The following is a 27,727-nucleotide window of genomic DNA, read 5'->3' as shown; positions in this document are numbered from 1 at the left end:
ATCCCCCGGAGCTGCTGCTGCCCGACCTGCAAGTGTCCGGAGTGCTTGTTCACAGCGCAGACTGAGAGTCATCTCTGGACACTTGCAGGCGAGGCCGCCGCAGTCCTGACTGCGAACAAGTGCAAGGCCCCGGCCTGCCAGTGTCCAGAGATGATTCTCAGCCTGCGCTGTGAACAAGCAGACACCGGGGATCCCTGGATGCATCCCGCGATCGACCCATACGTCCTTCGCGATCCACCGGTAGATCGTGATCGACATATTGGGCACCCCTGCATTAGATCATTGTTTTTGGGATTGGCTAAATGTCATATCTGTGCCTGTATTACGTTCGGGGTTTCCATCCCTGAACCCACTTAAAAATGCAGAGAGAAAAGTCCTGGAAGTAGGGCTTTACTCTACATTTTTCAGGCGGAATCCCAGTCTATGGGGGTCCGTAGGTTTCCGTGGATATCTGCCTTATAAGCGAGTTAGGTATCCATTGTTCGGGTTCGTTTGCGGAATGGAAACTCAGGTACTGGTGTGAACCTAGTGTATGGGAACTTGCAGACTGGGCAACTAGAGTCTAACAATCCCTTTGTTCTTGTAGAACTAAGCCACTTCCAGAGGTGTCTGATAGCATCCTTTTCCCCCTCTCCCTGTTCAGTATACATGCACTGGTCAGCTGAGCTGAGTTTGAGGCTAAGGCCCCATGGGATGACCCGCAGCTATAAAGCGCTCTGGGAAAAATCGCGGCAGCAACACATCGTGGTTCTTCCCGCAGTGCTTTAAACAGAAAGATCAAGTGATTATGAAGATAATCTTGTTTCCCTTAGTCCTAACAGCGGCACAATGTGGGGTATTTCTGCCCCTGTGTGCTGGTAGGACAGGCGGATTTTTAATTAGCCAATCAAAAAGCGTGGCTGGCCCTATAAGAGGGCACAAGAACCTCCCCTCTGCGTGTTAATACAAAAGTACCTCCATATTTATACACAGTTTTATACATAAGATATGATTCCCAGGGTGGGAAATCTTGTGCCGCTGTTAGGACTAAGGGAAACAAGATTATCTTCATAATCACTTGTTCCCTGTCGTCCGTACCAGCGGCACAATGTGGGGATATAGCAAGTAGGCCCAAAGATGGGCGGGATTATTCCATGACAGAGCTCAAAATGGTTTGGGCAAAGGCGGAGGAATCGGTCACCCGGTCCCTCAGGCGGTAATGCCGAATGAACGTGGACTCAGATGCCCAGGAGGCAGCTGCACAAATCTGATCCAAGGACAACGCACTCCTCTCAGCCCGAGAGGTGGACACTGCCCTGGTCGAGTGGGCATGAAGAAAAGATGGGACCGGACGCCCTTGGGCGGTGTAGGCGACCTTTATGGTTTCGGAGACCCAGCGGGATATTGTGGCCTTGGCGGCCTTGGCGCCCTTATTCTTCCCCGTATAGCTGATTAACAGGTTTTCAGCCTGCCTAAAAGGGCGAGTGCGCTGCAGATAAATTTGCAGACATCTGACTACATCCAGCCTGTGCCATCTCTCCTCTTCAGGTGAAGAGGGGAAGGGAAAAAATGCTGGAAGAGAAATAGTTTGGTTCCTATTTGCAGCGGATGGAATCTTGGGACGAAATCCTGGGAGGAACCTAAGCTGCACATGGTCCGAAAAAAATATAGTATATGGCTCCTCGGCAGATAAGGCTTGTAGCTCACTAACTCTTTTGGCAGTTGTAACTGCCAATAGCAGTGCCATTTTGCCGGTCAGTAACTTAAGTGAGACTTCTTCCAGGGGTTCGAATGGTTGGTCACAAAGAGCGTTCAGGACCGGAATAAGGTCCCATTGGTGGACAGGGGTGTTCACCACCGGTCTCAGCCTAGTTGCTCCTTTAATAAAGGTGCTCACTAAAGGATCCTGAGACAAACGCCTCCCCAGATAGGCGGACAGGGCCGCTACGTGTACTTTGAGTGTGGCCGCAGCAAGACCTCTGTCTAGTCCGTCTTGAAGGAAGTCCAGGATCGCCTCAGTCGGGGGACCAGTGGAGTCCACTTGATGCTGCAGACACCAGGCATTAAAGATGTTACTAATTCGACGGTAATTCCTGTTAGTCGAATCCGCTCTGGCGCTGGATAGGGTCTTCAAGACGGCTTGTGACAGTCCTCTATTCCTCAATAGGGACTGGTCAACCTCCAGGCTGTCAGGTTGAGTCTCCTCAGATCCTGGCATCTCAGCTCTCCTTGGGTTACCAGATCTGGGAGAGGGGGAAGCCTCCAATATATGCCCTGACTCATTTGTATGAGCTGAGCAAACCAAGCCCTTTTTGGCCAGAATGGGATTATGGCTATTCCCGAGGCTTGGTCCTGTCTTATTTTGATCAATACCTTCGGTATGATTGGAATTGGAGGGAATATGTAAAACAGCCTGAACCTCCATGGGATGGACAGGGCATCCACTGCCAAGGGATTGTCCTCCTGGTATAGGGAGCAGAAGGTCCCTACCTTGGCATTGAGTCGGGTAGCCATTAGATCGACCTCCGGGAGACCCCATCTCTGGACGATCTGTTGAAATACGTCTGGATTGAGAGACCATTCTCCTGATACGGTAATACCCCGACTCAGATGATCCGCTACTATGTTCAGGGAGCCCTTTATGTGAACAGCGGATAACTGGGCTAGGTTCTTCTCTGCCCAGGCGAATATAAGATTCGTCTCTCTCAGTAAGGTTGGTGACCTGGTGCCCCCTTGTTTGCTTATGTAGACTACCACCGTCATGTTGTCTGACCTGATCTTGACAGACTTGCCTTTCAACTCCGGGGCAAAGTGCACTAGGGCCAAGTACACAGCTCTGAGTTCCTTGAGATTGGAAGATCCCAGCTCCGGACGTCTCCATCGTCCTTGTACAGTCCTGTCCTGGCAATGGGCTCCCCATCCCCACTGGGATGCATCTGTTGTCAACAGGGTCCACAATGTCGGGACCGTGGACCTTCCGTCTTTCAGGTGTATCCACCATCTGAGGGAAAGACGGGTAGCGGGAGAAAGGCAGATCTTCTTGTGCAGTCCCCGTGGAGACCTGTTCCAGGTTGTCAACACTTCCATCTGCAGGGGACGCAAATGCCATAAAGCCCAAGGGACTGCTCTGGCCGAGGATGACATTAGGCCGAGGACCCTCATGGCGGTGCGGATAGTTACCCGCCGGGTGTGTAATAGAAACCGTGCACCGGCCTGGATCCTTTCCTTCCTTGGGCTGGAGAGGAAGATCTGCATCGTTTCTGAATCCACTATGAACCCGAGGAACTTCCTCCGTGTGGAAGGAACGATTTCGGACTTCTCCCAGTTGATGATCCATCCTAACTCTTGTAGGAAACTGATGGCAAGGTTGAGCTGCTGGAGGAGAGCAGCAGGAGACTGAGCTTTCAGAAGCCAGTCGTCTAGGTAAGGAACGATGAAGAGGCCCTGCAGTCTGAGGGCCGCAGCGACCGGAGCGATCACCTTGGTAAATACCAGGGGGGCGGATGTGATGCCGAACGGCAGAGCTGTAAATTGAAAGTGCTCCCTGTGGCCGGCCATAGAAACGGCAATCCTGAGGAATTTCCTGTGGGAGTGAGCAATAGGGACATGAAGGTAGGCGTCCTTCAGGTCGAGGGTAACCATCACGTCTCCTGGCTGGAGAAAAGCAGACACGGAATCCACGGTTTCCATACGGAATGACCTCTTCCTGATAAAGCGATTGAGGTACCTCAGGTCTATTATCATTCTCCAGCCCCCGGTGACTTTGGGGACCAGAAAGACGGGGGAGTAAACTCCCTGACCGAGATCTGAGGCTGGGACCTTCTCCAGGGCGCCTTTGATAACATACTCGGCAACCAAGGCCTCTAGACTGGCCTGTTGAGAAGGTGGAAGGGTTCTGGTGACAACAAACCGATCTGGAGGTGGAAGGTGGAATTTGATAAGATAACCGTGCTGTATAATTCTTAACACCCATGGATCTTGAATATGGGTGACCCAAGTTCTGAAGAAAGCCGAAAGACGTCCTCCCACAGGAAGGGGGGCCACAGGGAGCTGCCCCGCGTCAAAATTCCGGCTTCCTCTTGGTGTCCTCCCTAGAAGCACCTCGTCCAGATCCTCTAGGACGATATCTGGGACGCCTTTGCTGGGCTGGGCGTCTATAATTAGAGGCAGAACCTCTGCCTCTAGAGGGGGCACGTCTGCCCCTGGCAGCTTGAGGTAAGGACTTCCCCTTACCTTCAGCTAATCCCTCTATGATAGTATCCAAGCCTTGCCCAAATACTCTTCCTGGCTCAAAAGGGAGCGCGCAAAGAGCAGCCTTGGATGCAAAGTCTGCACGCCAAGGCTTTAGCCACAGGGGTCTACGGGCCGCAGTGGACAACGCCATCGACTTGGCTGAAATTCTCAACTGATGGCGAGAAGACTCTGCCAAAAAATCTGCAGCCCTATGAATATTCTTCATGGAAGCCAAGATGTCATCCCTGTCCACACCGGAATCAATATCCCGCTCCAAGGTGGCTAGGTGGTTACGAAGAAAATCGCCCACAGTGGTAGAGGCTATGGCTACTGAAGCTTGGGCAGAGGAAGCAGAATAAACCTTCTTTAAAGTGGCGTCAGCCCTGCGATCCAAAGGATCCTGAAGATTTGATCCATCTTCAAGGGGCACCAGGGTTCTACGAGACAACTTCGCCACGGCTAGATCCACCTTCGGGGGAGGCCCCCAGGAATCCCACTGAGCCGAATCCATAGGGAACAGGTGCTTAAAGATCCTGGATAATGAATGTCCTTTCTCTGGCTGCTTCCACTGCTGCACCATGAGGTCGGTCAGCGTGGCGTCCGCATGGAAGGCAATATGTCCCCCAGAGGCAGACGTGGAGGCTTCCCCGTCAACATCTCGGCCCACTGTAGACCGGATGGACTTCAGCAGCCTGCCTGTTTGTTCATAGTGGAACACAGGTCTGCTGGAAACTACAGAGTCGTCCTCGGAGGAAACATCCTCTGCCACTCGTAGATGTTCCAGGGGAGGGAGGGACGAGGAACGATGCTCAGTGCATGGTCTCTTGGCGAGCTGAGACAAGGTAGACTGTATGCCTTTAAGGGAATCATCCTGCAAAATAAAGAGAGAGTACAAGCAAGGGAATTATCTTTACCCAAGCGATGCCCAACTCACCATCTCCTTGACCCAGGCCATCATATCTCTAGGAGAAGGCTCCTCAGGTGGGGGGCCTCTGCAACCGCGAAAACGGGCCCATTCATAGCCTAAAAATAATAGGCGGGTTATAGGACCGGTAGTACCCCGGAGGGGATAACTCCTTAAGCCGCTACCTACCATCAGGGAGCGGAGTGTCACAGTCAAAACAGGAAAGGTGCTTCCTTTTGGCAGTAGATTTCCTCCTATAATCCCCAGGGGGGGTAGTAGAGGAAGACATATCCTACAGAGAGACCATAGACCATGCAAAATTGTCACCAACATATCCTACCAAGTATCAAAAGAAGGGGTAGATCTTACCGTGTCCTAGACCGGACAGCAAGGTGACAAGAAACTGAAGGTTTGGTTTGGAGGCAAAAGGAGACTTGAAGCTAGGCAACAACCTCTGATGCACAGCCTTCCGCCTTAGAAAAGGAGAAGGTAACTAATAACCGGCCGGCCTGACCTTTAAACCGGCCGGCCGGAAATGGGAGGGGCCATGATCACATGCACCCTCCAGGAAAAGGAAAAAAGGTTACCCCCCCCTCTCCAAACACCTCCCGCCGGCGCCAGGACTTTCAATGGCGCCGCTATACTTCCGGACACAACCGGAAGTGTGCGCCCGGCAAATGCGGACGCTGCGACTCTCCGCCGGGAACTTAGTTCCGGCAGAGCACGTCCGTGAGCGCACAGCGAGCGGCGCCCCGCGATAAGCAGAGTGCCGGGCCAACTCACCAGCTCGGTATGCGACACGCTGACAGGTGAGCCAGAGGGAGAAAGAGGAGGGGAGGGAGGAGGGAGGGAGGGAGGGAAGGAAAGGAGCCACGCAGGCTAACAAACTTTTTCCCCAGACAGGGGAAGGGAACCTTCAATCAAGAAGGTCTGAAACTGAAAGAAAGAAGAATTATGCTCCAAAGGTAAGTAACCCATAGAGCCCAAAATAAGAGGACACAAGTCCTCCCCACCTGTCCTTGACCACACAGGACAGAAAAAAACACACAGAGGGGAGGTTCTTGTGCCCTCTTATAGGGCCAGCCACGCTTTTTGATTGGCTAATTAAAAATCCGCCTGTCCTACCAGCACACAGGGGCAGAAATACCCCACATTGTGCCGCTGGTACGGACGACAGGGAACATGGAGTTTTTCTATGCGGACTTTCTGTTTCAATTATATCTATGGGGAAACTGCCAGCATTTCCATAGATATAATTGACATGCTGCACTTTCCAAAACCGCAACAGTTTTGGAAATTGCGCTGTGGTTTTTACCATAAAGTGGTCATGGGATTCGCAAGAATCCCATCCACTCTGCAGTTACTGTAAAACACTGCAATTTTTCCCGCAATGTTTCTGCTGTCGGCAAATCGTTTCCGACCCATGGGGCCCTGGCCTTAAAGTGTATGTAGGAATCGAGCGAGACATAATAAGTCTTTGCCCAACAGTTATCTTAAGTTTTTGGAAAGCCTTAGGCTGCGCAGCCCCACATAACAGAAACGTAGCAGTTTTGCCATAGTGGAAACATCACGGAAAATAACGCTGTGTTTTATACAACTTTTAAAGTTAATGGGATTCTGACTAATCTCATCCACACATTTCAGAAAAAAATCTGCAGCAGAATATCGCAGCATGCCAATTATACCTTGAGAAATGCTGGCATTTTCCGTATAAGTGTAAGAGGGGAAGAGAAGTCCAGAGAGTGCAATGCAAAAGTGCAATGAAAAATACTGCGTAAAAAAATGCCTTATAGGGGTTGTTCTTTCTGAAGGTATTTGATACCAATTACCTCGCCACACGTCATCATAACTACTGTTTTCATTCGCATTATGGCAAACGCCACTGAACTAATAGAAACGAAACGACAGCCCATACTTACTTCAAGACATGAAGGTTGTACAGTCCAAAAAATTGTAAGAACTTTGAAGGTATCCTCAACTGAGTCATGAAAACCATCAAATGCTTTGATAAAACTGACGCTTATGAAGACCACACACAAAAATGAAGACTAAGCGTTACCTCTGCTGCAAAGGATCAGTTGACTAGATTTATGACCCTCAGACACTGCAAATTAACAGCATCTCAGGTTAGAGCCCACATAAATGCTTCATAGAGATCAAGTATCAGACACAGCTCAGCATTCACTGATCAGATGAGACTGAGAGTCAAGTTTTTATGGTCAAATTGCTGCAAAGAAGTCTCTATTGAAGAACAAGAAGACATGCATAAAAGAGATAAGCAGATGATCATGTGTGACTCCCACAGGGAAACATGGTGGAGGAGGTGTGATGGTGTTTGGATGCTTTGCTGGTGACATCTTTGATGACTTACTCAATGTAGAATTAAAACAGTATACCAGTACAGTGTTTTATCACATAGGGAGGCTTAAAATAACAAAGAGAACATACTCACCTGTCAGTTCGGCCGTGTATCCAGAAGAGAGTCTTCATTCGGGTTCCTGGTGTTCCTGACCTTTGGCCTTCACAGGATAATAATATGGGAAGAATATACAAATCTATCTTCCATGATGTAATCAGGAAGTCAGCTGCTGCCTAAGTGTTGCAAACCAATAGAGGGCGCTCACTGGAATGTGCAAGCCTGTCTTCCCTGATGTAGTTAGGAAGACAGAATTCCAGTGAAATAACCCAATAAAGATTTGCTCCCTTTACACATCATGCTCGACCTTCTAAGAGGCCTTTGTTTTGCAATGACGCTGGGATTATTACCAGGTATAGTCTCTCAATCGAGGATGCATAAAGGGAGCAAATCTATTAGTTTACTCTACGAGCACTTCAATGGGAGTGCTCGTAGAGTAAAAAGCAGCCCATTCATTTCAATTTGGAGCGCTCGTATGCCAGCTCCCCATTGAAATGAATGGGATCTGCTTTATACACGCTGATTCTGACCGTGTTTTAACGTTAAGAATCAGGCAGCGTATCCGTAGTGTGAAGAGGCCCTTAGAAAGTAAATAACACAAGAATGAACACAACAGGTATAGATGTGGCTTTTGCACTACACATACTAATAGGTCACAGGATATTCACAATACACAAAATGGATAAAAATGATATCACAGCTCGGTGATAATAAACACAATGACGTGACAATAAATAAATGACAGGTATGCTAAATAAAATGATGTTACAATACACAGATAAATAGTATATCTCTGCACAGTGATAAAAATATAGATGTGATCAAAGTGAAGCACAGACAGTCATGGCACATGGTACATGCATATTTAATACTATGAAATCATGAGAATATTAGATGACTGTATTTCAGACAAAAGGTACATTCAACAAGCAAGTGGTCAGGTCTAAGCACACACTAATGGTGCTCAACTTGAGTCTGCATCCTGATGGTTGAGAGTGGTTGGCAGTCACTAAACTAGGAACAGCATCTAAGGAGTCTTTTAACCTTCTATGGTGATGTACATAGATCATATGGTTGTAACCTCAAAAATAGTCACCAGTTGGTAGCCAGCCGTGAGCCAGTTGGTAGCACTAACAGCCAATGATAGGAAGACAAAAAAGCAAATGTGGAGCATGATACAGGACAGGATTGTGGACACTAGGAAAGGATCAGGAGGTGGAACAAAAGTATGGACACCAGGGACATGAGTACAGTAGCAGGGTAGGAACATGGATAGCGATGGTCTAGGAACATGGTCACAGGAGCAGGACTGGAACATAAACTAGAATATAGCCAAGGGTTGTCAACAGGGGAGAAGTTCTAGAGCCAAATGGATTGTAGCAAGAAGCATGTAGGCAAGACTGTATTTAGAAATATCCAGAAGTCAGGTAGTACTACAATACTAGAAATGACTTGGAACACCAGAATGGGAGATCAGATATAATAACCTGATCTGGTCACTACATAGAGAATGGAGAATGTCTGCTTCCTGCTCTATTCTCTGTGTATCAGCTGCTGGGTAGGGATGTACAGTTTTGGACCACTACTAATCTAATAGTTTGTTACATTTTATTTCTATAGAACAGATGTATAAAAAAAATACCATCTTAACATTCCTAGAAAATCGACTAAAAAGCCTTTGAAAATATTTGCAAAATCTGTCATCTATAAAGCTAAGAAAATAAAGTGCGGTGTGATGTGGCGCTACCTCTCTGGCACAGCAGACTGCAGCCTTCGTGATTTATCTGCTTCCCACATGTGCCAGATATATACTGCAACTAGCTGGCATGTATACAGACTTTGCAAAGAAATCTCCTTAGTGACTTATAAACTTTACAGGGGCATAATATATAAAGACAGAAATACTGTATTCTGACAGAAAATGTGCTGATCTGGGCAAAGATTCAGAATTGTATACTAAAGACAGAAAAACATACTGTACATCACATATATATATATATATATATATATATATATATATATTTGTATATATGTAGCTAAAAGAAATATACAGTATGCACAACACAATGTAATCATGTCATCTCATCTTTCATGTTACATGTATAACAATGGGCTGTGATATGCACCATCTTATAAAACCATCTTCTGTAATGGTTAAATCATATTGCTTTAAAGTAGTTATCCCCTCCTGAGATTTGTTAATAGAAAATGGTTATTCATATATGGTCCACTTCTTTTTCTAATTCATTCTTTATTGTAACCACTTGACACTAGAGTTTCTATCAGCCAGATGCTTATAAACTTAACGTGTACCTACCTGTACAAATTTTTATCTGCCATGTTAATACTTCCCTTCCTAACACTAGTAGAAAGCAGGAGTGGTCCACCAGAAGCAGCCTGATGTGGGTTCTATGTCAGGAGTACCATCTATGTGAAGTAGTTACACATACTCTACAACAGGAAATAGGACATTTGTAAAGACTATTTAGAAAGTTGCTTAATTTAGAAATTAAAATAAAACAATAGACACCAAGGTGTCTACAGTTTTTCAATGACATTCTATAGGTCATTAACCATCATTTAAGAAATAATACTTCTCATCTCAAAGGTTGGGATAAGGCAAGCATTCATCTTTGGCCTGTGAATCAAAGGTCTCACCCTTTGTATCTACTACATATCATATAAAAATCTTAATCCAATGGTATAATGTCAGACCATTAAAGCATACCTTATACTCATCTGTTTCAGATGGTGATGGCATTGAGGTGAGGCTTATTGTACAATTACTCAGGTATGGTAAGACTTTTCAGTAATTTTCAGTCATTTCCACTCCTTGGTTATCATCTTGAAATTCATAATTCAGATTTAGCCACTTGAAGAAAATATTACACAGAAAATAATATTATGCAGCTTGTAACAAAACCAGATGTTGTTGGGAAAGGTGAAGGATAACTTCAAATCCAACATCTGACCCTTCTCTTTCCCCACATCTGTCATCAGGGGAGAGTTGAGATGCCCACATACGCATTATGTGATTGACTCCTAACTAGGGTTGAGCCGATCTTGACTTTTCAGGATCGATTTTAAAATACGATTTCCGATCATTTTTCATTTGAACCCGATCTCGATCCCAATTCCGATCCCAATGCAAGTCAATGGGATTTTTTTATTAATCGGAGATCGGATTTTAAAAGCAATCCTATTCATTATACAGCATGGAATCTAACAATTGTTAGAATCCACGCTGTGTAGTGAATCACTAAAGTAGCCAGAGGTTTTTTTTTAATCCTCTGGCTACTTAGTCCCCCATGGTGTCCACTTACCTGCAGAGATGGCTGGTCCGGTGCTCAGTGTGTTCTTCTTCCTCTCGCTGCCGCTCCACACTGTTCTTCTCGCTTCGCTGCCCCCTCCCTGCTAGGTTAGGAGAATGTGGGCGGGTTAGGAGAGTGTGGGCGGGTACTGGGAGGGGAGACATCACGTCTCCCCGCCCCGTACCCGCCCACACTCTCCTAAGCCACAAGCCCTTTACATCCGTAATTTACGGCCGTCATTTACGTCCGTCATTGTAATGACGGCCGTAAATGACGGCCGTAAATTACGGCCGTCTTTTCCTATAGAACTCTATGTAAACGTTTTATGACGGCCGTAAAAGACACACAAATTACACACAAATGACGCCTGGCGTTACTCTGTGTGAATAGAGCCTAAGGAGGCGGGGCAGCGAGAAGACCAGCGTGGAGCGGCAGCAAGAGGCAGAAGGACCACACACCGGGCACCGGACCAGCCATCTCTGGAGGTAAGTAGCTACTACAGATGTTTAGTTTAGTCTCCCATTAGAATGAATGGAGGCAGCCGGCATGCAGGGGGTTAAGGCTGTGTGTCGGCTGCTCAACCCTACTCCTAACACTAACATTGGGAGATTCAGTTGACATTATAATTTATTGTGCATGGTCCGAGATACTGTCAGGGTTGACACTACAACCATAGCAGCTATAGTGGCTGCTATGGGGCCTGTGACAAATGGGTTGGGTGCAGATTGTTAGTGCTAAAGCACTGAACAGCCCACACAGTTCATCTGGCACCTCCTGTCCCCACAGTGTTAAAGGTGTGTTTGGCTAGCCCTTCTCTAAGCAGTAGTACAGCACTATTACAGTAATAGTATCCTCAGGGCTCAACCTAGCCTCTCATGCATGTCCTCTCATTGGCAGATCAAAAATCCCCTCATTTGGACCCTACATGGTTTATGACCTCCTTTTTCTGTCCCAACACACAATATATATGCCTTTGTTTTAGCCCACCACATGGTATATGACTTCCTTTTTTTTGCCTCCCATAGTATATCACCACACTTTTTGTGGCCCTTACATTATATGACCCCTTTCGTATGTCATCCTCACAGTACATGACCCCTTTCTTATAGCCCCCCCAAACAGTATATGATCACTTTTTATGGCCCTCACACAGTTTATGATTTTTTTTTATACACCCCACACTGTGTATGACCCCTTTTTATAGCCCAAACGCAATATGCAACCCCCACACACAGTTTAAGACTCCTTTTTTTAAGCCCCTTCACACATACAGTATATGACCCCTCCTCAGTATATGTTAATATTCTGCCTATTATATTTCAATAGGTAGTTGCCGATAATTCTTACTCACATGTCCACGCTCCTTGTCAGGTTGCCTTCCGTTGCCAACTCCAGGGCACACTGTAGCCAATGCTGAAGAATGAAAGCCCTGCAGTAGTGGGCTACTTGGGCAGGAATTTGGACAGGAGAGTATTGTGTTACTGCAATAACACAACAAGTAGCAGTTGATTTAAAAAAAAATGCCGCCCTCCAGTTTCTTCCATCAGACACTGCTGGAGGCCATTGCCTCGTTCATGGAAGATGCGCCCCTGAGTATCCTCCCACAGGTATTAGTCCCCTCCCGCATGAGGAATACTATTATCTGTGGGGAACACTATTTGTGTACTGTTACTGTAATAGAGCCCCCAACAAGCAACAGTAGCCACCCACATAGGTAATGGTGCCCTCCAGGTGATACCTCCCCCCACATAAGTAATGCTATTACTGTTGGGGAACACTATTATCCAACGTGAGGGGAGCTATTGCCTGTGGAGGAACTAAATACAATGGAATTTAGTGCTGATTTTGAGGTGGATTCCACTGAAAAATCACTTCTAAATTTTACTGTGAATCTCTTGCAAAATATCAGTCTACTGTTCATTTCAACGAGAGGCGGATCGGCTGATCCGAACAGTATTCGCTCATCTCTATTTCCTAGTTACACCCCTGGTTACTCTCATTATTCTTTATAAAGGTCTAGCTTTGGTTCAGTGTTTTAGGGTAGACTGATACATGATGGTGCATGAAAAAGATGCTGGATAGAATTTTGCAGAATAATTAGATTAGTAACTATGACAGAAAAGGATTAGTTACCTACTTAGACCAGTAATGAGATTGTAGGTCCTATCCCATAATTACTGCCTGAAGTCAAGTAGATGTGTAAAGGAAACAAATGGTAGACGTACACAAATAATGACATGTCTAATGGAAATGAATATTGCTTTGCATCTGCTTAGTATCATCAGAAAATCATGTCTTCTGCCTTAGAAGTGATGAGTGGTTTCTACATGCATGGGTATATGGACCAGCTGATTCTGCCAATGTAAAGCTGACTGTAAGATCGGCAAGCTTTTACATTTGCAGGAAAGTACGTTTTCTCATTTTCCTAACTCATGCATTTTGTATCAAATAGATGTAGGGAAAGATACTGTATATATAATAGAGAATATATTATATAGCGCCATCATATTCCACAGTGCCTTACAAACATTTGTCAATCACTGTCCCATGTAGGGCTCACAATCTATGTTCCCTATCAGTATGTGTTTTTCTTTTTTTTTAAGAATCCTATGCAAACACAGGGAGAGCATACAAACTCCTTGCAGATGTCGTCCTTGGTTGGGTTTGAACCTGAAACTCCAGCGCTTCAAGGCTGCCGTGCTAACCACTGCCAACCTTATGTGATAATAGCATGGGGACAAGAACTAGTCAGGTTTGACTTCATAGATTTCTCTTTAGAAGTTACCGTAGCAGTGATAAAGCTGTCTTTGAGACACTGATACAAACAATGCATTGAGAACATCAGACATCTACATAGAGCTATGTTTCAGATTGTGCCAAATAATCTCCTCTCTTTCTAAACTACCTACATAGAAATCCTGACACTGCTCGGGGGCTGACAAGGTTTACAGTATTTTCTCCCTAATAATTCCCTAATAAACTGCAGGCAACTGATAGGGACAGCAAGTAATCCAATAATCCAACACTGCTCTGGTATGCAGAATCTAAGAGTACCCAAGGATTTCACCAGTCTGTCACAAGGCAGGATGACCTTGGCGGCTTGGGATCCAGGTGGCAAAGCCAGAACCAAGCCAGACACCCTATACTACATAAACCAGGAGAGTACAGGAATAACCAAAATGAAGGCAGATGAATAACAGAATCCATGTTAGTGTCAAGAAGGTCACAGATAAAGCTGAATCACAAAGACAAGGGTTAACCAGAAGAGGCACATGGAGTTGTAAGAACACAGGGAGACCAGATACATGAAGTAATAACAGTAATGTAATAAGTGCCAGGGTCAAGTTTAAATACCCCGCCTCAGCTCTGGATTGGATCGTGACACCATTATGATCAGATTTGAAACTCAAACCACTGACTGACTGATCAGATCCATGGGAAGAATATGCAAATCTGACTTCCATGATGTAATTAGGAAGCCAGTGCCTCAAGAATGCACACCAATAGAGGGCGCTCACTGAGAATGTGCAAGTCTATCTTCCACGATGTAATTAAAAAGACAGAGTCTCAGTCAAGCAAACCAATAGAGGGCGCTACCTTTAACATCATGCCGTCCTTCTCAGAGGCCTTTGTTTGAAATGATCTTGGGATTTTACCAGCTACAGTCTCTCAGCCAAAGACAGCTGTTTCGAATGTCTAAGCCTCTCACCTCTGCCAGGTCATTCCAGGTCAAGCAATAGTTATCAATAGCTGTTAATCTTACATAAAGTGTCGTGGAGTCTTGGAAGGGGGTTAGAAAGAAAATAATGTGGGCTGGAAAAAGAGACATAAATCCAGATCTTTCCTGATTCCCATAGTCCTTGAGTAAGCTCTTGGTATATGCAGATTGAATGACTTAGTAATAGAGATGAGCGAGTAGTGAAATATTAGAGATTCAATATTCGTTTTGAGTAGACCCTCAATATTCGACTACTCAATCGAATATCGAATCCCATTATAGTCTATGGGAATAAAATGCTCGTTTAAGGGGAAACCACAATTCGACAAATGGGAGTCAGCAAGTCCACGAGTAGCAGGAGGAGAGTGTTGAGGAGGAGCGAAGGAGAGTGAGGTACTTGGGCAGTCAGCACCGGGAACTATTTAGGGCTGGATGCGGTTTCTGTATATTACCAGGAGAGCAAAGAAGATGCGCAAATATCGACCAGAGACTGTCAAAACTAGCCTAGTACCCGAGCGCTGGACGAGTAAAAGTAAAGCAGAAGGAGTCCGGGCTGACATACAGAGAAAGAACCATACAGAGCAGGACACGGCGCAGGGAGAATGATTGACCTGCAGGATAGTATTTTACCTTTGAGTATAAATCCCCAGCATCCCTTCTACAGAAACAGCGTTGATTGGCTGAATGCTATACAGTGTATAGTATTCAGCCAATCAACACTGGTTCTGAAGTAAGCTCGTCTCTGACGAGGCGGAGTCTAAGATCGGACCACAATGAAGACTGCATATTTAACATTAGCGTAGTCTTCATTGTGGTCCGATCTTAGACTCCGCCTCGTCAAAGACGAGCCTCCTGCAGAACCAGTGTTGATTGGCCAAATATTATACACTCTATAGCATTCAGCCAATCAACGCTGGTTCTGCAGAAGGGATTGCTACTCAAAGGTAAAATACTATCCTGCGGGTCTATCATTCTCCCCACGCTGTGTCCTGCTCTGTACGGTTCTTTCTCTGTATGTGGGCCCGGACTCCTTCCGCTTTACTTTACTGCGAATAACAAGTGGTATTTAATCGAGTACGAGTATTTCGAATACTGTAGTATTCCATCGGATACCTACTCGATCGAATACTACTCGCTCATCTCTACTTAGTAACATTAGTTTGTTATTGATATTGCAGACTGAGGAAAATGTCAGTGCACAATGGTGATCTCTGATTTCCTATTTCATCGCTATGTCATCTCTAAAATATCCTATTATTGAAAAGCAATGCATTGCCTTAATGTTGACTTGATTTCTGAATATCTGAGGCTGGAATAAGTTTGGTAAACCTTGCAGGTACTGTCTATGCACGCTAAATGATAGCTTGTCCCCCGAGGTAGTCTCTTGATAGCCGGTGGCCTGGGCTCATCTGCACCGTAGACATTCTGTTGGCATGGAGACTTAGGACTACTCAAACTTCCAGACAATCAGTTGCTTAGCAACCCAAAATCAGCAGCATTGTGAAAGGTGAAAGGTTAAAAAGAAGGGCACAGAAAGAAGATTAGAACAAGATAGACAGAGGAGAAGAATAAGTGAATATCCTTCAAGATTTAAACTGTAATAAATGTAAGCTATCCATCTTTATTCACAGTTTATCATACATGAGAAGGCGCCAAGACCCTGGCGCTGCCATGAAATTGCCCCTATTATGTCTCTGTAATTACCGTAGCACGGCTGATATTGAGTCTGTAGATCAACAATTCCCTGTGTGATTTCTGTGTCTACACCATATTCCCAGCGCAGACACTTTTATAAATATAACTACTGTCTAAATATTCACAGATATTAAAGTACATTGCTACTGAAATAGCTGCAAATGAAATTGTAAAGGTTTCATTATACAAGACTCTCTTACAAAGGAGACCGTACGTGGTTCAGGGCATTAATAAGAAAAGTTCCTGCTTTTTCTGTATAAAATCTTACAAGTTTACAGAGCGGAAATTCTCTGTCCCAGTAATACTTCCATTATAGAAAAGCTGTTTGACTTTATTCTTGTACTTCACTACAAATTGTATTACTATCAATATCATTACTACTAGTAATGTGCCAATACTACAACTACTACTAGTGCTACCACTACTGATACTATTACTACTGCAATGTCTCTAGTGCTACAAGTACTAAAATTATTACTACTACAGTAGTAATACTACCATTATCTCTACTAGTGCTACCACTACTGATACTATTACTACTGCAATGTCTCTAGTGCTACAAGTACTAACATTATTACTACTACAGTAGTAATACTACCATTATCTCTACTAGTGCTACCACTACTGATACTATTACTACTGCAATGTCTCTATTCTTACAATTACTAATATTATTACTACTACTAGTAATACTACCATTATCTCTACTAGTGCTTCCACTACTGATACTATTACTACTGCAATGTATCTAGTGCTACAAGCATTAATATTATTACTACTAGTAATACTACCATTATCTCTACTAGTGCTACCACTACTGATACTATTACTATTGCAATGTCTCTAGTCTTACAAGTACTATTATTAATACTATTACTAATGTGTCCAATACTACAACTACTAGTGCTACCACTACTGATACTATTACTACTGCAATGTCTCTAGTCTTACAAGTACTATTATTAATACTATTACTAATGTGTCCAATACTACAACTACTAGTGCTACCACTACTGATACTATTACTACTGCAATGTCTCTAATCTTACAAGTACTAATATTATTACTACTACTAATGTGTCCAATACTACAACTACTAGTGCTACCATTACTGATACTATTACTACTGCAATGTCTCTAGTGCTACAAGTACTAATATTTTTACTACTAGTAATGTGTCCAATACTACAACTACTAGTGCTACCACTACTGATACTATTACTACTGCAATGTCTCTAGTGCTACAAGCATTAATATTATTACTACTACTAATGCGTCCAATACTACAACTACTAGTGCTACCACTACTGATACTATTACTACTGCAATGTCTCTAGTCTGAAAAGTTTTAATACTATTACTACTACTAATGTGTCCAATACTACAACTACTGGTGCTACCATTACTGATACTATTACTACTGCAATATCTCTAGTGCTACAAGTACTATTATTATTACTACTAGTAATACTACCATTATCTCTACTAGTGCTACCACTACTGATACTATTACTACTGCAATGTCTCTAGTCTTACAAGTACTATTATTAATACTATTACTAATGTGTCCAATACTACAACTACTAGTGCTACCACTACTGATACTATTACTACTGCAATGTCTCTAATCTTACAAGTACTAATACTATTACTACTATTAATGTGTCCAATACTACAACTACTAGTGCTACCACTACTGATACTATTACTACTGCAATGTCTCTAGTGCTACAAGTACTAATATTATTACTACTACTAATGTGTCCAATACTACAACTACTAGTTCTACCATTACTGATACTATTACTACTGCAATGTCTCTAGTGCTACAAGTACTAATATTTTTACTACTAGTAATGTGTCCAATACTACAACTACTAGTGCTACCACTACTGATACTATTACTACTGCAATGTCTCTAGTGCTACAAGCATTAATATTATTACTACTACTAATGCGTCCAATACTACAACTACTAGTGCTACCACTACTGATACTATTACTACTGCAATGTCTCTAGTGCTACAAGTACTAACATTATTACTACTACAGTAGTAATACTACCATTATCTCTACTAGTGCTACCACTACTGATACTATTACTACTGCAATGTCTCTAGTGCTACAAGTACTAACATTATTACTACTACAGTAGTAATACTACCATTATCTCTACTAGTGCTACCACTACTGATACTATTACTACTGCAATGTCTCTATTCTTACAATTACTAATATTATTACTACTACTAGTAATACTACCATTATCTCTACTAGTGCTTCCACTACTGATACTATTACTACTGCAATGTATCTAGTGCTACAAGCATTAATATTATTACTACTAGTAATACTACCATTATCTCTACTAGTGCTACCACTACTGATACTATTACTATTGCAATGTCTCTAGTCTTACAAGTACTATTATTAATACTATTACTAATGTGTCCAATACTACAACTACTAGTGCTACCACTACTGATACTATTACTACTGCAATGTCTCTAGTCTTACAAGTACTATTATTAATACTATTACTAATGTGTCCAATACTACAACTACTAGTGCTACCACTACTGATACTATTACTACTGCAATGTCTCTAATCTTACAAGTACTAATACTATTACTACTATTAATGTGTCCAATAATACAACTACTAGTGCTACCACTACTGATACTATTACTACTGCAATGTCTCTAGTGCTACAAGTACTAATATTATTACTACTACTAATGTGTCCAATACTACAACTACTAGTGCTACCATTACTGATACTATTACTACTGCAATGTCTCTAGTGCTACAAGTACTAATATTTTTACTACTAGTAATGTGTCCAATACTACAACTACTAGTGCTACCACTACTGATACTATTACTACTGCAATGTCTCTAGTGCTACAAGCATTAATATTATTACTACTACTAATGCGTCCAATACTACAACTACTAGTGCTACCACTACTGATACTATTACTACTGCAATGTCTCTAGTCTGAAAAGTTTTAATACTATTACTACTACTAATGTGTCCAATACTACAACTACTGGTGCTACCATTACTGATACTATTACTACTGCAATATCTCTAGTGCTACAAGTACTATTATTATTACTACTAGTAATACTACCATTATCTCTACTAGTGCTACCACTACTGATACTATTACTACTGCAATGTCTCTAGTCTTACAAGTACTATTATTAATACTATTACTAATGTGTCCAATACTACAACTACTAGTGCTACCACTACTGATACTATTACTACTGCAATGTCTCTAATCTTACAAGTACTAATACTATTACTACTATTAATGTGTCCAATACTACAACTACTAGTGCTACCACTACTGATACTATTACTACTGCAATGTCTCTAGTGCTACAAGTACTAATATTATTACTACTAGTAATACTACCATTATTTCTACTAGTGCTACCACTACTGATACTATTACTACTGCAATGTCTCTAGTGCTACAATTACTAATATTATTACTACTACTAATGTGTCCAATACTACAACTACTAGTGCTACCATTACTGATACTATTACTACTGCAATGTCTCTAGTGCTACAAGTACTAATATTTTTACTACTAGTAATGTGTCCAATACTACAACTACTAGTGCTACCACTACTGATACTATTACTACTGCAATGTCTCTAGTGCTACAAGCATTAATATTATTACTACTAGTAATACTACCATTATCTCTACTAGTGCTACCACTACTGATACTATTACTACTGCAATGTCTCTAGTCTGAAAAGTTTTAATACTATTACTACTACTAATGTTTCCAATACTACAACTACTGGTGCTACCATTACTGATACTATTACTACTGCAATATCTCTAGTGCTACAAGTACTATTATTATTACTACTAGTAATACTACCATTATCTCTACTAGTGCTACCACTACTGATACTATTACTACTGCAATGTCTCTAGTGCTACAAGTACTAATATTATTACTACTAGTAATACTACCATTATCTCTACTAGTGCTACCACTACTGATACTATTACTACTGCAATGTCTCTAGTCTTACAAGTACTATTATTAATACTATTACTAATGTGTCCAATACTACAACTACTAGTGCTACCACTACTGATACTATTACTACTGCAATGTCTCTAGTGCTACAAGTACTAATATTATTACTACTAGTAATACTACCATTATTTCTACTAGTGCTACCACTACTGATACTATTACTACTGCAATGTCTCTAGTGCTACAAGTACTAATATTATTACTACTACTAATGTGTCCAATACTACAACTACTAGTGCTACCACTACTGATACTATTACTACTGCAATGTCTCTAGTGCTACAAGCATTAATATTATTACTACTAGTAATACTACCATTATCTCTACTAGTGCTACCACTACTGATACTATCACTACTGCAATGTCTCTAGTCTGAAAAGTTTTAATACTATTACTACTACTAATGTGTCCAATACTACAACTACTGGTGCTACCATTACTGATACTATTACTACTGCAATATCTCTAGTGCTACAAGTACTATTATTATTACTACTAGTTATACTACCATTATCTCTACTAGTGCTACCACTACTGATACTATTACTACTGCAATGTCTCTAGTGCTACAAGTACTAATATTATTACTACTAGTAATACTACCATTATCTCTACTAGTGCTACCACTACTGATACTATTACTACTGCAATGTCTCTAGTGCTACAAGTACTAATATTATTACTACTAGTAATACTACCATTATCTCTACTAGTGCTACCACTACCGATACTATTACTATTGCAGTACCTCTAGTGCTACAAGTACTAATGCTATTGTTAGTTTGTAAGTTTTAATACTATTACTACTACTAATGTGTCCAATACTACAACTACTGGTGCTACCATTACTGATACTATTACTACTGCAATGTATCTATTGCTACAAGTACTATTATTACTGCTAGTAATACTACCATTATTTCTACTAGTACTACCTCTATTGATACTATTACTACTGCAATATATCGAGTGCTTCAAGTACTAATACTGTTACTACTAATGTTTCCAATACTACAACTACTAGTGCTACCACTACTGATACTATTACTACTGCAATGTATCTAGAGCTACAAGCGCTAACATTATTAATACTATTAATACTACCATTATTTCTACTATTCCTACCACTACTGATACTATTACTATTGCAGTACCTCTAGTGCTACAAGTACTAATGCTATTGTTACTACCTATACTACCATTATTTCTACTAGTTGAACTACTATTACTATTACAGCTACTAGTACTGAGCACATCTAGTACTACAACTATTTATACCATTTCTACTATATATGCTATAATACCCCTAGTGCTACAAGTACTAATACTATCACTACTACTACTATCATTATTTCTACTACTAGTGCTAGAACTGGTAATACTATTACTAACACTGCAGCACATGCAGTACTACCACTACTTACAATATTATAACTTATATTAATACTACAATACCTCTAGTGCAACGACTATTATTACTACTACTAATACTCCCATTATTTCTACTACTATTGCTAAAACTAATAATACTATTACAGCTAGTAATACTGCATCACGTCTAGTATTTCTTATACTGATACTATGATACTATTACAATTATTATTACTACTACAATACCACTATGACTATTAATAAAACTACTGCTACTTCCATTATTTCTACTGCTAGTACTAGGAGTAATAATACTATTACTAATACTACAGCACATCTACTACTATTACTTATACTATTACTACTACAATACTTGTGCTAACACTGGCTGGGAGTCCTAGCAGTATAAATAACTATAATTCTAGGATTCCCTCTCCTGGCAAACTGTTCAGGCCGGTAAGTCCAGCCAACACACAAACTGAGTTTACTGGCTGAAACTTGGTTGTGTGAATGTGGATTTAGTTTGCTAAAGATCTTTATACCTATGAATTCTGGACTGAATTTATTTCTAATGGCAAGTATTTAATAATGGGACTCTTAATCCTTTCAATACACGTCTTGTTAAGAGTTCCACGTAACCTTGGTGAAAGGCCTGGGCTCATTACTGAGCAATGTAAAGGATACTGTTTTTTCTCACATTAATGCGTGTAGCTTTTTTCTACACTAATGAAAATGACTGACACAGGTTAAAAATGCAAAACGTGTGATTTGAAAAAAAAGAGAATAAGACATAGATGTGTAATAGAATACTTAAGCTAAGGAATCACTGGCGTTTATGGAGGTATAATTGACATGCTGTGTGTCTGCTATCTTTTTTTGCAAGGTGTGGATGGGATTTGTTAGAAAAATACTGTATTTTTTTCTGTGGCATTTACACCACATTTGGGCCTCTGGCCTTAGATTGTTCACATGGAGCTTTTGGCAGGAGGATTTTGAGGTTAAGGTCCAATGTAGTGTCCTTCAGGGGCGGTAGTGCATTGCAGTTTTCCCTGCTGCGCTTTTCACAGAAAGTCTGCAGTCTTTCTGCTTCCATTATACCTATAGGGAAACCGCTGACGTTTCAGTAGGTATAATTGACATGCTGCGACTTCCAAAACCGCAACGCTAGGTTTTTTCCAAAACCATTTGTTCCGGTTTTTCAGCTAGAGGAAAAACAAAAAGCAACATGACCTATCTTCAGGTGGACTGTGCCTTAAAAAACCCATTGAAATCAATGGCAGACGGAAAAAAGCAAGCAGGAAAGTCACACAAACGCAGTTTTTCTCCACCCCTTTCTGAATTTCTTTCCAGGTTAATTGTAAGGAATAGAGATGAGCGAACACTAAAAAGTCCGAGGTTCGAAATCCGATTCGAACAGCCGCACACTGTTCGGCTGTTTGAACGGATTTCGAACCCCATTATAGTCTATGGGGAGAAATGCTCGTTTCAGGGGTAGGCAAAACTCGATACAATTATACTTACCAAGTCCATGTGACGGTCGGGCTGCATTCCCCTTGAAGTCTTCTCCCGGCGCAGCGCCCCCGCGGCGTCTTCCGGCTGGAATTCACTCTGCCTAGGCATTGGGGCCTAGGCAGAGCCGACTGCGCGTGCGGGGTCGGCTCTGCCTGGCCCGACGCCTGAGCAGAGCCGACTGCGCATGCGAGGGCATGCCCGCGCATGCGCAGTCGGCTCTGCCTAGGCCGGATGCCTAGGTAGAGTGAATTCCACCCGGAAGAAGACGCGGGGACGCAGCGCGGAGAAGACTTCGGAAAGGTAAGAGAAGAACCAGCGTTGATTGGCAGAATGTATAGCATTCTGCCAATCAACGCTGGTTCTGCATCGAACCTTAAACTTCGAACAGCTAGTAGTGTTCGATCGAGTACGAGTATTTCGAATACGGTAGTATTCTATCAAACACCTACTCGATCGAACACTACTTGCTCATCTCTAGTAAGGAATATTAAATGGCACTACTGCAAGGTTTTTGCGGATCCATGATTGTGGCTGACCTGTTTACATATTTTTTTGCAAATCAGTATTTGTAGACACTAAAAACAACTAGGGTTATGTGAACGATGCCTTAAACTAAGGCCCTACAAAACCTAATGCAGCTAAAAAAAATGCTACTGGAAAAAAAATAAAGTGAAAAAGCAGCGCGCAGTATTTTTCACTGAGTTTATGCTGCATTTTTCTCAAATTTTTTCCTTCTCTATTCAATATAAAGGGCAAATGATTGCAACTTTGCAGCTTAAGCACAGCTTTTCTGTAGCTCTTTTTGTCAGCAATGTGTGGATGAGATTAATAAAATCTCATTCATTGTGTTGGTAAAATAAATAAAAAATATAGTTTTTTTTCCACTGCTTTTCCACAGTAGCCAAAAATGTTACCGTGTGCTTTCATTGCTCACTGCTTTTTAAATGCGTTCGGTATTCCATTCGGGAAGTCCGTTTGGAGACCCCACCGAACATAGATGTGAACCAGGCCTTAGATGCCATAGTCAATAATGACTGTGGCATAGAAAGGTTTTTTTATGTGCATGTTCCTCCATTATTGGCACCCCCTCAATGCAATCATAAAGAGCTGATACATTGATATGGTGGCTGAGAGTTTATTGAATGCCAGAGACAGAATATCATAGATTTTACGTTCCCATTGCCCAGCATAATACATTGCAATACAGAAATACATTACAATATACTATACTAGAGAACACATTCCATAGTGTTTATGTTCCATACTGGATATAAGTAAAAATGTAAAAAGAAATAATAATAATAATAATAATAATAATAATAATAATAAAATAAAAATCAAATAGCATTGTTGCATTTGTAATAACCCCTATAATAAAAAAAGAGCATTATTAATCCCAAATTGGTACCATTAGAGGTTATATTCAAAACAGCCCTCACAAGCTCCATTGTTGGAAAAATAAAAAAAAAGTTATGGCTCTCAGAATATGATGAAATTTTCCAAGTAAGTGCATGGCTAGATTTTTTTTTAAATATAAGAGACTAGATGAAGAAGGTAATGTAAAAAAAAACAAAATGTATTCAGTCTCTGTGTAGGAACAGAAGTGCTGCAATGAATAATTGGAGACGTGTTTATATTAATGTGTAAGCCTGGTGATACAGCGGACTGCTGCAGAATATTGATCAGTCAACCATCTATGGCTATGAGTCCAGTGGGCTGTCTTACCGACAGTCCTCCAGGTATGGGAGATACACTGACTAGGACAACACTCAGAATAACAATGCAGAAGTAGAGTTTATGCATTGTTTTCTTTTATTGGAAAGGGTTCATTTCGCTCATTGATTTTGCAGAGGTTTCTATAGGTAAAATTGACATGCTGCGATTTCCAAAACCACAATCATTTTGGAAATTGCAGTGTTTCCGCTGCGCGTATTTTTCCACAAAGTGGGGATGAAATTTGCAAGAAACCCATCCACTTTGGTGTGACTTTTTAGGACACGTGCAGCCCTGGCCTTATGCCGGTGTAAGGATATATTCCAAACTACAGCCCATAAGATATGAGAACATCACAGACACATCTCAATTTCTGGAAAGTTCTGTACATTTTGAAGGCGGGCTGGGGGTCGCTGTAAAGATCCAATGTATAATATACAAGTTAACTCACTGGACTACAGATGTCTGCTGGGTTTCCTATTATCTTTGTCCAGCCTGTATATCTTGGGGTATCAGCACACATGACATATGGATACCCTGAAATGACAGTAAGTTATTGCTTTTTTGTTATCTTGTATTTACCTGATTGTGCTACTTATTATCTTTTCTTTTACTAAAATCGCTTATATCGGTGGTGGTTGACATTACTGTCCTCACCATCCTTAGATCCCACAGTAAAACATCTACATTTGACCTAAGCAATTTCTTTTTTTGTGGGTGAGTCTAGTATACAGATATTTCATTCCTAAAGCTGCAGGTAAATGCAATGCAGAAACTGTCATTGCCATTGTATATATATATATATATATATATATATATATATATATATATATATATATATAATAGAAGAAATCACTCCGTGTTTGAAGTTGAGCCTACTTTGTTCTCACTATTATAGTGTGAAACGTATCGGCTTCAGTTTTCATTTCCTACATTCATCGTCTTAACTGTGGCTTGACAAATCCAGGATACGTATACTCTTTTATAGTCTGACAGCTGTATCTAAAGTCATTACATTTTTAATTGTTGGTACACAAGATGGAATTGTTCTGGAAACAAGACATCTGCTTTTTTTCACGCCTTATAGTGCGCACCATCAGCAATAATAAAAAGTCCTGCATAAACAGAATCTAAACATCAACCTTAAAGCTATAACATAATGTATAAAAATAAATACACTTACACCACAGATGTCATCATACTAAACAAGGCATGGGATGTAATAAAAACTGCAAGGGAGAATTTCTCATGTAAAAGAAATAAAAATAGCGCAAAAATAAATAACAGATCTTTATCTACTAACACGGCTCAGGTGTTGATAAAGAACAGCTTCAATCATAAATTGTATTATATCATGCACAGTATATATGGCAATAGTAGTGTACAGACATTATGTTAGTGGTCTAGGAGTATATAACAGCCCTGTTTCTTTGGAACAAAACTTTTCTATATACATTGGGGAAGATGTACTAATTCTGTCTCTTTGTAAGGGGGTGTTCACACTTGTGCCCGTGTCCGCCTGCCAAGTTTCCCTCCTAACTCCCGGGAAACTGGAGAGTGGACGGCTTCATTTGAATGGGTTTTTAAAACACACCGCTGGTGTCCGTATGCAACCTCTCTGTGGGAAAACCATTTTTTGGGACAGACACAAAGTCCTGCATGTCAGACTTTGTGTCCATGTAAGAAAACCGATTTCCCCGCGGAGAGACTGCACATGGACACCAACAGTGTGTTTTAAAAACCCATTCAAATGAATGGGTTTTAAAACTGACCACCGTGCACTATCCAGTTTCCCCGGGGAATTGAACGTGAACCCCTGCGGGCAGACACGGGCGCAAGTGTGAATGTCCCCTAAAATAGCATAAAATTAGACTACCAGTGTAAAAATGTGACAGATTTATCACATTGACTAATGATCAATAAGTCTGCCGCAACCATATACTGCTTAGTATATGGGTTAAAAATATATCAAGCCCTGTACTTAAGAATTCTGATGTCAAAAACTTGCAAGATAGAGTTTTGTGACAAATAGTCAATTTAAAAAATAAATAAATAAAAGTAACATAATAAGGGTGAGAAGTGATCACCTAAAATATGGCTACACATGATAGTAAGGCCCCGTTCACACAGAGCAAGGCGGATTTTGGAGCTGAATCCACGTCATAATCCGCCCCCTCACAATCGCTTTCTATGTAGACCGCTATTGCTCTTTTTTCCATGAGCGGCGTATTGCCGCTCATGGAAAAAAGTAGCAAGCTGCCCTTTCTTCAGGCGGATTCCGAGGCTGATTCAGCCGCGGCGTCCGCCTCGCGGCAACACGCAACAATCTAGGCCCATTCATTTGGGCCTACACCAGACCGGTGTGCCACAACTGTCAGAAGTTGCAGCAGGCGTATTTTGGTCCTATTTTGACACGGCTTCCCGCGTCAAAAATCAGGACCAACATATGCCCCCCTTGCCCCTTGTGAACTAGGCCTAAAGGTTACATACTGTGCATATCCAAAAGCTGAGGTAAAATGTGAAAGGACACCCAAGACAAATATACAATTACATATAATTGAATGATCTATGTCCAATCCAAATTTTAAGGACTTAAGGACTTGAATTAGTTGTGACACCAACTGACACAAACCTCATGAAGGTTGGGGTCCCATGGGATGGAAACGCTGTGATTTGCCTGTGGTGGAAATGATGCGGGAAAAATGGCGGCATTTTACAATACAGGCAAAGTGGATGGGATTCTAGTGAATCCCATGCCCACTTTGTGGTAAAAGCCGCTGTGTGAACATGCAGCGA

The sequence above is a fragment of the Leptodactylus fuscus genome, chromosome 2 (assembly GCF_031893055.1).
Source record: "Leptodactylus fuscus isolate aLepFus1 chromosome 2, aLepFus1.hap2, whole genome shotgun sequence".
Lineage (NCBI taxonomy): Eukaryota > Metazoa > Chordata > Amphibia > Anura > Leptodactylidae > Leptodactylus > Leptodactylus fuscus.
Note: the sequence above shows the minus strand (reverse complement) of the source record.